Source organism: Ictalurus furcatus, chromosome 1 (assembly GCF_023375685.1).
Source record: "Ictalurus furcatus strain D&B chromosome 1, Billie_1.0, whole genome shotgun sequence".
Lineage (NCBI taxonomy): Eukaryota > Metazoa > Chordata > Actinopteri > Siluriformes > Ictaluridae > Ictalurus > Ictalurus furcatus.
In genome coordinates, this window is record NC_071255.1 from 16365883 (window position 1) to 16380802 (window position 14920).

Here is a 14920-nt window from a genome sequence, read left to right on the forward strand (position 1 = left end):
GTGTCCTCCGCTTCAAAAAAAAAAGTAGGATGTAGGATATTTCAATGTGGCGTTCTGGGTGTACACTACGTGAGAAGAGCACTACAAAATTTAACACCAAAAACAAATTTCCAAAAGACAACAGGTTATTCTGGTAAAACGGGCATTCCAACATTCTCCATTCTTTATAATTCTGTCCAGGCCAATTATTACAGTAGTTAATCCTGAAACTGGGAATACAGGAAGAGATTAAAGACGATTGTTCTGAAGGATAATAAATAAAAATGTGTCATGTAATTCAAAACTAAAGCTCTGTTCAAACAGGATTAGTTTTACATGGAGTGGTAGAGTTATGTAATTATTACTGGAATAATGATTTTAGTCTCATATGAATCTCAACTGTAAACCTTTTATTCTTCTTCTTCCTTTTTTTTTTTTTTTTTTTTTAATAAATAGATTGTCCCTTCCCACGTCTTTAAAAAGTGCACTGGTTTTTATCTACTATATAATCCTAATTTTACATGGGAAGGTAGAGTAATACTATAACCAGTGGCATGGTGGTAAATATTCTGGCATATCCTAAAGGAAAACAGCTTCTGTGCTATTTCTTCAGTATAAAGACACTCCAAGAAATAAAAAAAAAACTCTTTCTATCGTCAAAGTACCGGCTTTGTTTAAAACACAGAACAATCAAATATAGATGTTATTTAAAAGGACTTGTCAGAGAAGCACGGCGTTATTGAGTTTCTAGCACAAGGACATTTTATGAGCATGTGGCCTACTAATGATCGAGCGCAACTACAGCAAGGGTTATTATAAAATACAAAACAATCAGTTTGGAGATCATGTGTGCATCAAGAATACAATCCGATATCTGTGATTTATTTATTTATTTATTTATTTATTTATATAGAGACTGCTTTTGCCATGATAAGAATTACTACAGATGTTTGGCAACATTACTTACCAGACAGAAGTCCAAAATTCTTCAAATAGTCCAGTCCAGAACATACAACATATGGACCTTGGACAGTTGAGGGTTCTTAGCTTGCTAGAGGAGCTTTACTTGAAACCTCTCTGATAAGGGAAACAGGGGATTTGACTGGAGAACAAACTAAAGAACCTTTAAGGCTTATGGATTAATCTTTTTTTTTTTTTTTTTTTTTGAGTGTTGTACAAGCTACAGGTCGGATAGCTGTAGCTTGTATAATATAATTTGAAGATTATACAATCAACAAAAATGCTGATGTTGATTAATGTTTTTGTTTGAAAAATACAGTACTTCACTTAAGGCAATAAATAATATCTAAAAATATTTACTTAATGCAACTATTTGTGATACAAAGCAGAGACAGTAAGACCAAGAAACGTGACAGGAAAATGCAGTAGTGGTGGGTAATGCAATACCCGGTTAACCGCTGAGGAACCAGCATTCGAAGGCTGCACCTGGCACTGCTCTCTCATGGAGCACTCATTTCTCATTTCATAACACAGAAAATCTGTACTCACAGATTAATACAAACATTCATTGCCTGATAATCAATGTGATTTACACTCCTAAACTCAGTGGCAGAAGTTTAACCAACACCAGTGCATATGCTGATACAATTCGGTTAGGTTTTTAATAGATGTTTGAAATGTATTCTTCTATATTACATATCTCAAACATAAACATGTGCACCACGAACCAGGAAGGAAATTGTTTTGCAGAGGAATAATAATATTTGATCACTTTACACTATCTGCAATGTGTTACACGTAGCAGCATACAGCTGAACTGTGTGCGATTTGAGTTCATATATTTTAAATGAACGTGAAAAATCAATGAAATTATGCACAAGTCCTCAGTCTAACTGTTTGTCAAAAACTAACACAAACGTTCATGTTTACTGTGAATACTGACATCACTGTCATTCCTTTGTGCCTCAGAATACTGACCATATTCAAGTTCACCAGGTCAACAATGAAAAATAGACGGGAAATGTTAAAGACACTTGCCAATTTGCATACAGGGGGAAATAAGCGACAATGCAACAGCAACCTTGTTTAATAAAATAAAAAAAGAATACATACTGCTATGCGTGTGTAATCTTTGCCAGTTTTTCATCAGAAATTAAAGCAGTTAATTGAGCTCTACTATGAAAAGCACTATTACTGTAGGTACGGATGTCAGATGCTATACGGCCTCTTAAACTTATGCCTTATTATTCAGTAACTACTATTAGAAAACGTATGTAGTTACAAGTTTGAGGAATGCAAGTCTGGATCCATTGATGAATTTAAAGAAGTTTAAAGAGTTCAGTGGATCTTACTGAGAGACGCCGGTATTACAAACACAAACCTAAGCCAATCTTCCTCAAGCCAGCACTCGGGCTGTGTGTTATCACTGTTGCTTATAACCCTTATTCAAATAATCCTGTCAGCCACCATAACATCCATTCCCTCATTACGTGTGCTGACGACAGTGCTCTGAAGGGTGCTGGAGATCCTAACAGGAAATTGACTCGGTTTACAATTAATGTCAAACTCGTTTCTGTCAAATATAAGCAAACCTAAGGAAACAGTCAACGATTACAGGAAAAGACACACCACAACATAGAAATGGCACCCTCATGGACTACCGCAATAAATACAAATGTCTCAGAATTACTACCGACTCACAGTTAAATATCAAAAGCAATACTAAACCAAGGGATATTAAAGCGCAACAAAGACTGCACTGGACCACATTTTAGCATAACTATCTTTGCTATGCTGCATGTACAAATGCATCTAAAAGGGATTTTTAACATAAGTTAATGCAAGACAAATAAATAAATAAATAAAACTAATCTTTGACATGTACATTAGAGACATGTAGGGAGGGGTAACATGGTAAACAGCACTGTAATTAAGGACAATTTTAAAAAATAATAAAATCTTGTAAATTGACATTGTACTGCATGATCCACAAACTACAGGTTTACTCTCTTAAAAGAAGAGAACATTTCAGCTCAATAAAAGACTTGAAAGAAGTAACAATAAGAACAAGAATCGAAACCCTAGTTTAAAAAATGTACATAAACACCATAGACATCATTTGTAAAGAATGTTTCAATACTCTGCACCACTTTACCCAGAAAAGTTTTCAAAGAAATATTGTTCTTAATTAAAATACATTTCCATTTAATTACCAAGTGTAAAAGTACATATACAAGTCTAGAGGTATGAAGAAAAATGTCAACCATATGTCTGCACTGCATAACGTTATTACCGTGCTCAGTAATGAAGTACTCAATCACCAAGTGCTAACTTGCTGCAAGGCAATTTAATGATGTATTTGGTGTTTCAGCAGGTTCCTAAAATAACACGTTCATCTAATAATCTATTCATAGACAACTACATATTAATCATATAGAGCTTTGTGCAAGTTCATTGTGTTGTAACATATGATAAAGCTTTGTGATGAATTGTTTCATAATATTAAGCTGTATAAATTGTATAAAGTCAAAAGAGCTGAGTGCCTGGTGGTGTTTCACTTTAGGAGAGGAGCGGATGATGCTTAGAGATACATCAAATCTTACGCAGAGTATTTATACTGATGCCAGGTTCTGTTTGCCATCATCACTTGGTTTATGTATGATTTGCACATTGTACCCTTCTGGTATAAATATTTCTGGTGAATTAGACAATGATCAACTTCTAACTTTATGACGGAATTTGAAAGAAGACTAATTGATTGTTACATTCACAAATAAATTAATATTTCCTGCACTTTAGTTAAATCAATTTTTTCCACAAGTTGATGCCACTTCTTGCTAAAAGCTACATGTAGGTACATGTGGAAAAGAGACCCTCATGACCTTACTGCACTTTATCTCAAAGTTTATCTAAAAACACCACAAACGTCAAAAATTTATACGGCATACGTGCTGCTGTTATTTCATTTATAATACGATATCAGCTTTATAAAAAAAACCAAAAAAAACCAAACAAACAAACAAAAAACTTTCCAAGGCTTGAAACTGCGACCATTTTGGTCGCATATGCTCCCGAAATTTAATCTGTGCCACTGTAAAATATATTTGGGAGCATTTGTGCAAGTGCAAATAATTGCTGTGGTGCAACCGGTTATCATTTCTATACAAAAACGTTCGCTAATTACTGCAAAATATGTGTCTGCTGTGAGCTGATACAGTGACTGGTCTACCGTACACCACAGTGGTAAGCATCCAATCAGAACTGATTTCTGGAAAAATTAGTTAGCCAAAGATATTTGAGGCTACAGTCAAGTCAGTTGGGCCTGCCCACTCCTGACATTACTATATATATATATATATATATATATATATATATATATATATATATATATATATATCTTACCAACTTAATAAACTTCTGCTAAGGCCATGGCTTAATGTATTGTTTTTGTTATCATGTTCTATATACAGTCACCGTCCACTTTATAAGGTACATTCATACAGGTATCTAATCAGCTAATCATGTGGCAGCAGCACAATGCAAAAAATCTTGCATATACAGGTCAGGAGCTTCAGTTAATGTTCACATCAAACATCAGAATGAACTAAAAGTGTGACTTTGATTGTGGCATGGATGTTGGTACCATAAGGGCTAGTTTGAGTATTTCATAAACTCCTGATCTCCCAGAATTTTCACACACAACAGTCTCTAGAGATTACACCGAATGGTGTGAAAAACAACAACAACAACAAAAAAACACTGCATGAGGGACAGTTCTGTGGGTGGAAACGCCTTGTTGAAAAGAGAGGTCAGAGGAAAATAGCCAGATTGGCTCAAGCTGCCAAGAAGGATATAGTAACCAGGGTTGGGAAGGTTAAAAATGTATTCTGTTACAGTTACAAATTACTTCATAAAAAATGTAATCAGTAACGTAATCCAAGTATCACATTATGAAAGTAATGTAATCTGATTATTTTGGATTACTTCAAGGCCACATATGGAAATAAAGTCAAAAGAAAAACAATATGATTGAAGACGCTTATGTAAAATTTATTAAAATACTTTTATTTATAAAATACTTATGCAGAGCTTATTTTAGAGCTTAAAAACATATTAAATGTTTGGATTTGTTTTAAATAAAAAATAAAAATAAAAGATCACTATCCCCTAAGCTAGGGTGACCATATTCTGGTTTTCCAAGAAGGGCACACTTTTTCTTTTTCCTTTATTTTTTTTGGTGGGGGGGGGGGGGGGGGGGGTGTAATAAAGTGTATTAAAGTCTGCATTCATAATAACAAAACAACGTTGTTATGAATGCAGACTTTAATACACTGAAAAAGACACACTATTACATCACATAAATATTTATAAATAAAATTGGTTTCACTCTGCCCACGTTTTACATTTTTTCCTACATTCTGTTGAATTTCCATGGAATAAAATATAATAATAAATGCCACGAGTGTACCTTCTGCCACCATTTACACATTTGAATGACCACGTAAGACAATTTCATGTGATAACATGAAATTAAAAATGACCTTATATGGCCATGGGCACTGTTTTGACTGTCAGCTTTCATTTGCTGATTTTGTCAAGCAACTGTCTGACGCTGCACACAACAGCGCTTCACCTTTGTGTCCTCGCTGAGAGTAGGCTAATGGTTGAGAGACTGGAATTTGGCCAATAGTTGCTGCAAGTCTTTTATAATCGACCAATTGGGGTATGAGAAGGCGGGAATTACAGAGAGGGGTTAAAGCAATGCAAACATGTGCACAAATGATGCAGTATGAGACGATAAGCACATCATAATGAAACTAAAGCAGAATTCCAGACATTTTCTCAAATTTATAAATCCTGGCCGGGCGCTTTTTTAAGGTCTGAATAAGAGGACATGTCCGAGAAAAAGAGGACGTATGGTCACCCTAAAAAAGCATTTCAGAGAACAATGCGTGTTCATTTCTACCAAATTAACTTTGTGCAAAATTTATTTGTGCATGACCAGGAGGTTGATCACATGAGTCATGACTGGCAAGAGAGAACCAGAACTATAATCAAGCAGCTGTCTATATTGTGTTATGTCAAAAGATTAATTTCTTTGGTTTTAAATTAAATTTTATTTTTATCCTGATAGTATTCACATTTTTTACAAAATGTACCTGTAATCTGATTACTTTTTTTTTTTTTTTTTAGATGTTACTGTAACGGATTACAGTTACCAGTTTTTTGTATCCTGATTATGTAACGCCGTTACATGTATTCCGTTACTCCCCAAGCCTGCACAGTAACTCATATAATCCCTTTTCACAACCATGGTGAGCAGAAAAGCATCTCAGCATGCACAAAACACTGAACCTTGAGCAGAACAGCAGAAGACCACATCAACAGCAGAAGACCACATCAGGTTCCACTACTGTCAGCCAAGAACAGGAATCTCATGCTATCATGGGCACAAGCTCACCAAAACTGGACACTCAAAGATTAGAAAAAAAATCATCTGGTCTTTTTCCAGTCAGAATGATGTCTTTTTCAACCTGAGCTTTCAATGTACAAAATGGGGGAAAAACACAGACAGACAGCTAACTGTGATGAGTGATGCATATTTTCCTCCTCAGCTAGCGATCTGTATAATCAACGCTATAGAATTAATAAGCAAATATGTCTGTACGTTGATTGATCTAAATTGAGCAAATACTTGAATACATACAGCATAAAGGTAAAAAATGGTGTTCTGTTTAATCCTGTTTTATGCTGTGCAGAGCTATGTTAATTTGATGTCACTTTATAAACTGGGAAGGAACTTATACCTGATAAGTCTATGAGCGGATGAGTAGGAATTTGAGGAGGCCTTTTCTTTGGCTTTTCCTAGTTAGAGGTTGGGGATTACAAGTTACAAGCAACCTCTGTTTGAACACAGCAAAACTACATTATAAGCAATGGACAACTTGTTGCTTGCTAGTGTGAACGCAGGGTGGTGCTGGAAAAGTATCACTCAAGTGAAATGTAGACAAGCATGTCAACATCTAATTTCTACAGCTCTGAGTGTACTACAGAAACGTCACCACTGTCCTGTCCTTTCATACCAAAAAATCTCAAGCTATGTTTTGGTACCTTCATAACCATCGTCCTCCCAGACAAGGAAGTGTACCTAGTCACTACACTGCACTCTGCTCATTAGCTTAATTGATGTTTAACTGCAGGATCAGCTCATGATGACTCAATTAAGAACTTGCCAGAGGAAAGAAAGAGTAAGGAGGATTCTGCTCTCGCTGAGGAGCAGCAGCTATAATCCACCAGCAGCTCAGCCTGTACCGGCATTAAGGGCAGTCTGAAGTAGAAAGAACAAGGTAAATCAGGGTTAAATGGATACACTGAGCTTCTCTTCAGCAGAGGGCAATGAGCCAGTAAATCTCAGACCAATCGTAAATATACTGCTAAAGGTGAACCAGTATACCTTCATCTTGCTGATGATAAAAAGGATCACCTTGCAATGTTCAATTAAAAGATAAAAAAAAGGTGTGATAAGCTAGTCAGCTTGTGGTTGACTTTAGTCTGCAGAGGGGCAATCTAAATTATACAAAGGCTAGATGAACTGTGAACTGTGGTAACATGTCTAGCACAGACCATTGCTTTAAGACTAACACAGGAAGCCCGGCTTCCTCCTCAAATTGTATTAAAATGCATTACTGAAACATTTAACAAAGTGTATATTGTTCATCAATCTTGGTGGAATTCAATATTTTAGAGAATCAAATAATTAAATATCTCACAGCAATAATCATTCTGTTTGTTCATTTAACTAAAACTGTTTTCAACAGACAGCACAGTCTGTGTGAAAATCTCCTTTGAAACCTCCTGACACAGCACTAGTAGATGCTCAGAGAAGTCTAGGTGTCTATGGGATATTGCATTGTAATGGGACAAATGATTAATGCTCATTGGACAACAGGTTTTACCGTCATTTTGAGTCCTGTCCGGAAGCTGTGCATCTCTGGGAGTTTCGGCAGGTGGGTTCTGCATAGAAAAAAACATCTCAACGTTTATTGGACAGCGTGCGCTTTGCTCGTCCCGCCTGGACACACTGCCTCTCCTTATAATAATTGGTAGAACACTCAAAGGGGCAGAACCTTGCAACCAACTGCCAATCACTGAAACATGACTGACATCTCCAACTTAAGCATATTGGTGCAAGTTGGAAACGCTGTAGTGGTGTAATTTGTAAATAAAAAATGTTAATGTAAGTATTACAGGAAGTAATAATTAAAAGTTCTAATTATTTGCATTAATTTCTGAAATTTGTTGTTTATAAGTGAACCTAGCTAGCGGTCACTTCCTTCTTCAGCTAGCACCTTAGCTGCTTTTTGGAACAAAATGGCAGAAATTGCTAACATTGTCCAGATTTTAGAAAGAAAAAAAAATTATATAGTAGTATTATATATTATAATATACAGTGGGGGAAATAAGTATTGGATGCATCAACATTTTCTTCAGTAAATATATTTCCAATGAGGTTATTCAAATGATTTCACCAGACATCAGTATTAACTCAAGAAATCTGGAAATATAAAGAATGCACAACATTAAAGTCCATAAATAAAGTTATGTGTAATAAAGTGGAATGACACAGGAAAAAAGTATTGAACATGCTAAGAAAAAGCAGTTGTCCAAGGCAAGGTAAGGCAAGGAACCAGCTGAAATCCATAAGTAATTATACCCTCTATCTGTGCAAATTAGTATCAGCTGGGTTAGTAAATTGATGGTCTATAAAAAGGCTTTTTGTTACCAAGGTGTCACACAAGAACCATCTCATGATAGGTAAAAGCAAAGAGCTCTCCCAAGACCTTTGGAACCTTATTGCTGCAAAACATATTGATGATGGGATACAGACGTATTTCAAAACTTCTGAATCTTCCAGTAAGCATCATTGAGGCCATTATCCACAAATGGAAGCAACATCACTCCGTCATCAACAGGCCACGCACAGGAGCTCCTCACAAGATCTCTGACCAGGGAATCAGAAGAATAGTCAGAAGAGTAGCCCAAGAGCCAAGGACCACTCGGAAAGAGCTACAGAAACACTTGGATGCAGCAGGTACCATAGTCACAGAGAAAACAATAGGCAATGCACTCCACTGCTCACGCTCACCCCACAAGACTCTATTACTAAAGAAAAGGCATGTCGAAGCTTGTTTAAAGTTTGCTACAACTCATTTGGACAAGACTACAGTGAAGACTGGAGGTGGAAGCATCATGGTATGGGGCTGTTTTTCATCACATGGTACTGGCAGACTCCATATAATTGAAGGAACGATGAATGGAGCCCTTTACTGGGAGATTCTTGAGAAGAATCTGCTGCCGTCCACCAGGATGATGAAGATGAGCCGTGGGTGGACCTTGCAGCAGGACAATGATCCAAAACATACAACAAAGGAAACTTTCAATTGCTTTCAGAGAAAAAAATTAAGGCATCAGAATGGCCCAGTCAATCACCTGACTTGAATCCAATTGAACAAGATTTAAAGACAATATGTTTAGAAGAATGGGCCAAAATCACACCTGAATACTGCGGCCGATTAATTTCTACATACAGGAAGCATCTTGAAGCTGTCATTACAAACAAAGGCTTTTCCACTAAGTATTAAATATATTTCAGTTAGCGTATTCAATACTTTTTTCCTGTGTCATTCCACTTTATTACACATTTATGGACTTTAATGTTGTGAATTCTTTATATTTGCGGGTGTCTGGTGAAAATTTCATGTGAAAAGCCTCATAGGAAATATATTTACTGAAAAAAATGTTGACACATCCAATACTTATTTCTTCCACTACATATGGATATAAAATTATATGATATTTTAATTCAAATGTCAGGGTGAAAAAAAGTCCTTTAAGTTCTTTTAGTACAGTAAAATTGATGTGTAGTGTCCACCATTCAAGTCCCTGTGAACGAGCTGTTACTATAGAAACAATAACTTACCACTGATGTTTAGAATATACCTTTTCTCTAAAAACTAAATATAAGGACAATTACATGACATAATTAAAATTATTCTGATTTCTGTCAAACTCAGTATTATAGTATTACAAGATACACTCACTGTCCACTTTATTAGGAACACCTGTACATCAATCAGGTGGCAGCAGCACAGTGCATGAAATCATGCAGATACTGGTCAATAGCTTCAGATATATTCACATCAAGCATCAGAATGGGGATAAAGCTCTGCGACTTTGACCATGGCATGGTTGTTGATACCAGATGGGCTGGTTTAAGTAATTCAGAAACTGCTGATCTTCAGATATTTTCATGCACACCAGTCTCGAGTCTACTTAGAATGATGCAAAAAAACAAAAAAACATCCAGTGAGCTGTACTTAAATTATTATAAAGAGTACTTACAAATTAATTACTCTTTACAAACGTGTGAGCAGAAAAGCATCTCAGAACTCTCAACACATCGAACCTTGAAGTGGAAAGGCTACAAAAGCAGAGGTTTACATCAGGTTATACTCCTGTCAACCAAGAACACGAATATGAGGCTCAAAACTGAACAGTTGACATGAAAGACCAAGCATGTACCCAATGTTCCTAATAAAATGACCAGTCAGTGCATAATAATACAAAACTCAGTTCTTTCTGTGTGGTGGCATTGTGCTTTAGTCAAATGCAATAACTATTCAGATTCATGTTAGGGATGGGCATTTCAGTATACAAATTCATTTGGGCATTAACAACAACAACAACAACAACTTCAGTTCTAGCTTATGATTAAAAAAAATTAACAACTCATTAACACATGTAAACACCCACACATGTAGACTGCAGGCAGACTTACTCTTAATTTATTATACCTTTTTTTTTTTTTTTTTTTTTAATTACAATTAAAACAATTCTGCCAGGTACTTTTTTGGATATCCACATGTGTACTGGACAGTTACTGGATTAACCATAATGCCCTATGGCAAAGTCCTGCAGTGGTGCTGTCTTTCTGTTTTAGATTTCAAATAAATCCAATAATATTGGCTGCATCATATAATGCTCTCATCAACTGTATCCATTTCAAGCAAAATGTTTGAAAGCACACACTGGAAGAAATAAGCATCTGACGTGTATAAGCAAATCAGTAAAAGTCAACAGAGAGTCACGCGTGTCTGCAGGTCAATGAGCTCTTAATGTGATAACTTTGTACATGATGTGGAAAAAGCATGGCCAACAATTCTTTACTAAAATGTAACACAAGTGTAAAAGAGCAAAAGTGGAAGCATGCCAGCAGCCAGATCTGCGAGCCAAAACGCCAGTATAAATCCCAGTCAGGATAAGAAATTATGTGATTAAAGCACTGCTGCTAAGTGAAACAGCTCTAACACCAGCTGTTTACCATTCTTTGTAAATCACTGATGTTTTGGTAAATCATGCACTCTGGCATAATGCCTCCAGGTTTGTACAGTTTTTAGAAAGTGGAACACAGGAAGTGTTCCAGCACTTGTTCTAACGATTATTAGACTATTGCATCATATAAACCATTTAGGCTCAATATATATTACATGGTTTTGGTGAAAATGAATACACATTAGTGGATTGGAATCATTCACTTCAGTGTGTGCACATTTGAGTGAGAGCGAGTTAGTTTGTGCAACCTCTGAGTATTTATGAGTGTATCCCTATGTATTAAAGATGCAGTAATCTTGTTTTTATTTCTTACTTGTACATGCCACAATGGATCCTGGAGACGCAGCTTCATGAACATGTTTTGGGGGTGTGGTGCTCAGGGAGCAGAAAAAAAAAAACATTCAAATGTCAAAACCACCCACTTAACTGTTAGAGACCTAACCCTGGAGAAAAAAAAGGACTGATCTTATCTAATGCACCTTTAATGTGCCTACAGAGGGGGCGCTCTTAATTCAGGAATTTTGATCGTATTATCACTTCTATCAAGTGAGAGGACTCACAGAATTATCATTTTTCCTTATTTATAATAACTGTCATCTGGTCTTAGAAATCACTCACAAAGACCACGGGGAAAAACACGATTTTGTGATTAGAAAGATGAAACTGTAAGCCTTCTAATGACACCAAAACAATTTATGCATCAAATATTAAGAGTTATGTGGATTACTCAGTTACAAAAAGCATAAAATATTCTGTATGCCTTATTGACAGCGCTAAAACTAGTTGAATGTGACATTACATGATTAGTCTACATAATGAAATCAAAACTAAAACTGGTTTTAGACTGTGCCATTACAACAGTCTTTAAAGATTATTACTTGTCTATTACTTGTATAAAACTATCTCAATACAATTTTGGCTGAACTGTAGAACAGAGAGTGAAATATGATGTTCTTCAAGCCAGATTACACAAGGAAGATCCTCTAACGATAGACCTGTGATTGAAGAAATTTACTGTGTACATCATCAATCAGCATGATCCATGCTTGAGCAGAAAATAGGGTCGCATGAACAGAAACATTCTTCAAGGTAAGCTTAAGGTAGTATGGATATTTTTTCTGTCTAGCATATTTGATTTATGTTTCAGAGAAACATTAACAACTTTTATAGGTCAAGGCTTTAATTTCTGCATTTAAAATATATATATATTTTAAATTAACTCGCTGAAAAGTGTTAATAATGTGTTTGCAGGTTATTTGGTAAAACATAAATGTCAATTTGCCCTGGATGTTGTTCTAACAGGACGTACAGCACATTTTCTGTGTGTTCAGATCTTCACATAATCACCAGAGGTTTTAACTTTGTATAAATGGTATGATGTTGGCAAGCAGGTAGTCATCTGATCACGCATAGAAAGCCCCTGCCAATTTCCAATATGCTTAATGGCCAGTGAAAATATTACACTAAACTGGCTAGCTCATAATATTACTGTCTTGTTTGGCACTGCCGACTCAAGTGGGTCCATGAAGCATACAAGGAAATTCGAAAATTCTCTTGTACAAATGTTATTTCATTTAACATGTGCTTTTAGGAGACATCTGCAAGAACCATTTCATACATAATACCACCATTCGTGGACCAGCTTAGTGTCTGTGACGTACAAACTAATTCCTGCAAAATTATACACCTTTCAATGTGCCATCTTACTGATGCTATGATCAGTCCAGCGACATCACACTTCCATAACAGCACCGCACACTATAATGCCGTGTCATAATCGTTAACTTTTGGAACAAGTAAACATTGCACAACATTATGCAGCATTGCAGACGAACACGCTGAGTACGAGTCTGATCTCTAGCTCGCTCTCTTCAGCAGCTCAGGTGGGTGCCAGTGACTGATGGAGTGTGTCCTCTCCATGTGGCATCCTGCTGGGAATCACGACGAGCACAACCCGCACAGCACAGTGCTTTGGTTTCAGTGGCCAGGGCTGGAAAATTGGAGCCATTTAATCCAAACAGTGGCTCTTTACAAACCACAACACAAAACATGTGGGTTAAGGTTATGTCAATATTAGCACCTTGGCCAAGTCCGACTTTTCATGAGGTAGGAGGGAGGATCACAATACATGCACAGTCTCACATACATACATGAACAATTATTAGAGATATAATGTATGAAATAAGCCTTGGTTAAGAGCTGCACCCAGCTTGAGCTTTTAAGCACTAGAAACACACACACACACACACACACACACACACACACATACAGATGTTGCGTAACACGAAAGAGAAGTATGTGTCTCGGCACTGCGTGGGCAACTTTCAGTGGATTTTTTGTAAAAAGGTGTTGTGATAAAGCTGAACACATATCAGATGGTTCTTCAGCGAGAAATGCACAATCTTTCAAGCAACCATTCGGTTAAAACACCAGGGTTTCCGCTTGTATCTGTAGCTACTGAATGCATATACGAACATAAAAGGTGGTTAGGGTGAGAAATAAGTGAATGGGTTCAATAAAGCTATGGGGAAATCTCCAGTTCAGCTCTGACAGCTCTGTAGAGAGGCAAGAGCAAATCTGACATTGGACTGTCGCCACTGTTGCGCACAAGAAATGAAAAGAAAAGAAAAACACGGCTTAGCTTCCGCTGTCCAACACGGAGTGTAGAGTCAATTTATTTGCAATTATTCATCTACCGAAACCTGGAGGAATCGGCGGATCACTTAAGCGCAATCATTCACAATATAAAAGAAAGCAAAGTGATGCCGACTCAGGCTTGAGCGAACTGCGTTAGCCACAGCTAGTCCTCCATTTTGGACGGCTTTTCATTCCGACAGTACAGAAAATGATCTGCAGTGAGAGCACACGCACTCGCTGCTAACGTATGCTCTCACTGTGTTAAACATCAACTATCCAAGGACAAACAAATCACATTTTTCGAAACGTAAACAGAGCGAGAGAAGGAAGCGAGCTAACCTAAAGTTAGCTATACACCTAGCTAGCTACAACTGACAGGCTAGCTGGAGTCACTTACCCAGAGTAGCTACTGTATCCACATCTGTACGGTAATGACGAGATTTCCTACGAGCTGGATACCCTCGTAACATCTACAACGAATATCAAAATGCTCATTGAAAAAGAGCAAACATCAAAGTCTGCATCAATTTATAAAGTTTATTTTCCCCTTCGGGTTCCCAAGTAATTGTTTAGCTAGCTTGCTCAGCCAAATGATACAGTGTACAAGGTGTCCTATCTACCATGACTGGCATTGCTTTATGATGGACATGTTGGTGGCCAATAGGAGGCGGGCTTTAACAGCGCTTAGCCAATCAGAGCACGGGAAACGAGGCTCTTACATGCAGAAGCAAAATCGGTAGGCGAGGGTTAAGGTGAAATAGGAAGGACTTCAGAAATCAAACTCGAGCATTAGCTGACTGTATTCATCTATGTTTTCAAGGGAAGGCCAAACCAAAACATTCCAACATTTTAATGTTTCTGTTTACAGAGTACTGTTATTCCATAAAAAACGTGACATATTATTTCTGTTTTTTTTGTTTTGTTTTTTCTTTTTTAAAATCCGACCATTCAC

The 14920-nt window shown here is 36.8% G+C and overlaps 1 protein-coding gene across 9 annotated transcripts in view; it reads right to left on the bottom strand.

Moving 5' to 3' along the window:
- mef2d (myocyte enhancer factor 2d) overlaps window positions 1-14587 on the bottom strand; it is a 62505-nt gene extending 47918 nt beyond the window's left edge. For 8 of the 9 annotated variants that reach the window (XM_053629333.1, XM_053629359.1, XM_053629351.1 and 5 more), the window contains exon 1: window positions 14366-14587. The gene's annotated coding sequence lies outside the window, so the exon portion shown is untranslated. Of the gene's footprint in view, window positions 1-7895; window positions 7954-14365 lie in introns of all 9 variants that reach the window. The other variant, XM_053629306.1, reaches the window with a different exon arrangement.
- Between the last annotated feature and the right edge of the window lie 333 nt (window positions 14588-14920).